The following is a 4000-nucleotide window of genomic DNA, read 5'->3' as shown; positions in this document are numbered from 1 at the left end:
TCTTTCCTCATCTCGCATTTTGACGTGGTTAGAGTGTGTTTTAGATCTTTTTGCATGGAACCTGTGTTGGTTTTAAGCTTGAAGTTGCTCATTCAAATGTTGTTATCTTGTCATATTGCTTTTTACATCTTGTAATTGCTTATTGCATCATTTTGCATGATCATGATTTCAAAATAGCCAGCTTTGCGAAGTCTGTGAGAACCCGAATATAAAAATTAAGTAAATAATTAAATAATAATTTTACAATCTCAAATATTTTATTATGAATCTTTAAGTGCAAATTAAATATTATTAGAGGATCTTTTAATTAATTTTAAACCTAAAATAAATTTATGGTGAAAGTCTTCAATTTAAAGGCAAGATTTATTATTTAAAATAAATAAATAAATAAATAAAATAAAAATTAAGTGTCAAATTAGTAAGCATATTTTGATCTAATAGTAGTTGTATTTTATTTAAATTAATGGAGAGATAAAATAAAATAAAATAAAACAAAGGACATTTTTGTCTAGAGTCATTTATGTTATGTATAACAAAGAAAAGAAAAGAAAAACCCTAGGTTCCTAATACATTCTATAGCAGCAGCCACAACAGCCACGGGGAGGAAGAAGTTTGAGAGAAAAGAAGAAGAAAAAAGGGGATTGCAAGCAAGGAGTAATTTTTTGGTGTGGTAGGTATCTTTCTTCTTCTTTTTTTTTTCTTTGTTTTTGTTCTTTATTCTTACTCTATTATTATTTAGATCATTGATGGAGAAGTTGTAGGTTTATGTATTTTGTATATATATATATATACTGTTAAGAAATTTGAGGAATTAAATTCATGTATAAAGAATCGGTGTGAATCTTAGTCCAAAAAAATTCTGCACATAATCGCTAACTTTAAAAATCAAGAAACCATATCAAACGGATGAATTTTAATCTGAAATTTTTACAGTAGATCAATTACACATTAAATTGCATATATGAATTTTTTCATAATTTTTGGGAGTCGAAATCCATATAAATTGAGGTATTCAAATCTGTCCAGGAAACCAGTCCGAAACAGTAAATTCGGGATTGTTGTTCTCTTTGGGTATAAATCCAAAAATTATCAAATTAGTGTCATTAGAACCGGTTACGAGTCTAGTTTCATAGGTTTTTGGCCTTGCATTGATTGCTCGTGTATATTAAGAGAACCGTCAATTTCTTTAAAGTGCTGCAGAAAACAACCTGTTTGGATATAATAAATTGTAGAAAATTATTTTGATAAGCAAATCAAGTGAAACCAATTGGGTTTGAAACTTAAGATATATTAGATTATATCTGGAGGTTATTGGAATTTTTCGAATAGTGTGGAGTGGGTTTTGTAATTTTCAAAGTTAGCGAATAGATTGGGAAAACTTGTTTAAAACACTGTTTCATCTTAAAGTTATTTTTAGTTAAGTTTCGATCGGAATCTATGTCTTGGGTGATTTTAGACCTTGAAGAATATGAACTTAGGTAATATTTAAGAGTAACGGTGAGTTGGGTTGAGCCGTGTTAGTGCGTTTTAGTTTGAGGTTACTTAGTTCCTATTTTTTTTAGTATTTTTAAATTAGTTGTGACGCGTAGTTTTTATACTTGGTTCAGGCCACTAGTTGGACTTTTACACTCTATTCGATTCAAGGATTATATCATTTCGTTTCAGGTGAGTAGTTTCGTGCTACATATTTTTATAAATGTTCCCCTACCCTGAACTGTTGGAAAAATTAAATTGTTGTTTCATGGTTAAACTGTTTTGATAAATTATTATATTATCAATTGAATCAAATTATTTCTGAAACTTGTGTGAACTTGGCATACTGTAAACTATTTGTTTTGGTCTCATGTTTCTAATGATGAACTACCATGTTTTGCGAAACTGATGTGTATTGATTATTGGGACCATGTGTGTATTTAGTCCAGGGAAATTATTCCACTGTGTGTGGTGACTCTGGCCACTAGGGAACAGATCCGGGTTGGGCCGTGATGACTCTAGTGCTCAACGATTGTAAGGAACAGACCTTTAAAAACAACTAGGTGACCTTCAATCGGATCGTCTTTGAGAAAAGGCCCAGGTGCCACCCTGAGGATGACTCTTAGTTCGGTATTGGATCCAACGGGGCTTATAGCCTGAGAAATGTGTGGCAGATTATTTGTTTTTATTGGTACCCAGAAAATTATTGGTGTTCATGTTATAATCTGTTTTAAGTGAAAAATGTCGTTTATCATGTTCTTGCGAGACATGAGTATTTTAAGTGTTGAATTGTGGAACCTTCTTTTTGAAACAGATTGTATTTACCAAACTGTATGCCAATCTAGTTTCTGTGATATATATCTTATTTTGGAATTGAACCCTGTTTTCAAAACTGTATTTACTATCCATGTTGCTACTCACTGAGCTATCAGCTGACTTAGTTTTTATCATTTCCAGGTGTTAGAAGGACTTAGAGTAGACTCATGGCGTAGCGGGGACTCAATTGCATGGACCTCTAGGGCATTCCTTTAGTTTAGAGTGTTATGTCAAGTTTGTGCATATTTATATTTATTCTTATCGAAGTTCATTTAGGATTATTTTTTATATGTGGGTTGTTTATATCCCATAATTTTGGATGGCTTTTGATTACGGTTGATTTTGCCGTTTATAATTGTGGCATGTCTGGATTGAGTTTTGGTTATTTATTATTGGACTATTGTTCAGTTGTTCAATGTGATTGGATTCGTGTTTAGGCTTACGTGTGCCTTGGGCTAAGTCCCTGTGGGCCACGGCCGGTCATGCCCGGATTTGGGGTGTGACAAAGTCCACCTTTCAAAGTCTTTGTGCATATCATTTGCATTTTGCCCCAGAACTACGCTGGTTTGATTCCTTGCAAAGGGATACGTAGGCAACCTGTGTACACAACCATTTATTTCTGTCTTGATTGTTTGTGCAAGTCTTACGGCCTTGTCCAAATGGGTCGTCTTCGGGCTTTGACATTCACTCACGTTATTTCATGACTTCGAGTTCTGTAAAAGAAGGGCAACTATAGACATTCCATTTTTTATGGCCCTTACGACTTGGACATCATCGCTTGCACACCGGATGATGAGTGTATATGCTTGTCAAGTGCTTGAAGTCCTTAGCAGAATGCCACAGCCTTGAGCCTTCCAAACCTTGCACCCCTATTGCCTTGTTTTTGGACCAAACCCAGTGATCTTTAAGCCTGGAACCTCTGGTGGCTAGCTGGCCACTTATATGGGCTGCCGGCCATCACTTTTGGTTGCCAGCCACTAATGTGGCCTGCCAGCCACCAATGTGTTTCGCAGATATTTTGTACAACTATGCCAACTATTTGCACAGATGCTTGCATCTGCTCCCACGTGTATGGCTAGATGTTTTTGAGGGAGGTTCATGTTTCTCTATATATAGGAGGCCTCCCCTCTTGCTTTGAGGTTAGAACAATTTTGGAGCAAAATTTTTTTTCTCTCTCTCTAAAATTCTCTCTCTCTTGTAAATTTCTTAACCTTTGCCTATCCACTCGTCACCTTTGCCTATACACTCTTAACCAAACCTCTCCATCTTTGAGTTGAGGTATCTTTGAGCCTTGTTTGAGCTCTTGAGGGTGTGTTTGCCTTTGTTTATTGCTTAGAAGTGATCTCCTCTTCAAGAGATATAAAGCTGTCTCTTTACTTGTTGTATCTAGTCTTTTGCTTGCTATGTTCCAACTGTTTTTGGGCTGTAAAAACTCTATATTTTGGGTTGAAACTTGGGTTTTAAGGCAAATAAAGGTTGAGGGGTGGTTCACCCTTCCTTACACCTTGCTCTCAAGGCCTTTACTCTTGTGTTTCCCACCTTTACACTACCTATTTTTGAGCTTTTAAGCACTAATTTTCAAAGTTATTTCAATGGCTAAAATCATGTATTGAAGTCCAAAATTGGAGGGGCTAGCCTCCCCTCCTTGTGTTTTGCTTGCTCGCCTCGCATGATCCATGTTTTAGCTTATTATTCTAGCCATTTTTGTTTT

At 35.3% G+C, this 4000-nt stretch overlaps 1 long non-coding RNA gene across 1 annotated transcript; it reads left to right on the top strand.

The window, feature by feature from the left end:
• Window positions 1-381: 381 nt before the first annotated feature.
• Window positions 382-2674, top strand: LOC145794840 (uncharacterized). The gene is made up of 3 exons (XR_014334785.1): window positions 382-670; window positions 1608-1665; window positions 2431-2674. It is a non-coding gene; the product is annotated as an uncharacterized LOC145794840 (long non-coding RNA).
• Window positions 2675-4000: the final 1326 nt, after the last annotated feature.

The sequence above is a fragment of the Camellia sinensis genome, chromosome 7, assembly GCF_055761805.1.
Source record: "Camellia sinensis isolate YWXY chromosome 7, ASM5576180v1, whole genome shotgun sequence".
Classification (NCBI taxonomy): domain Eukaryota; kingdom Viridiplantae; phylum Streptophyta; class Magnoliopsida; order Ericales; family Theaceae; genus Camellia; species Camellia sinensis.
The sequence above is the reverse complement of the archived record's forward strand: the minus strand, read 5'-3'. Positions and strand labels throughout refer to the sequence as shown.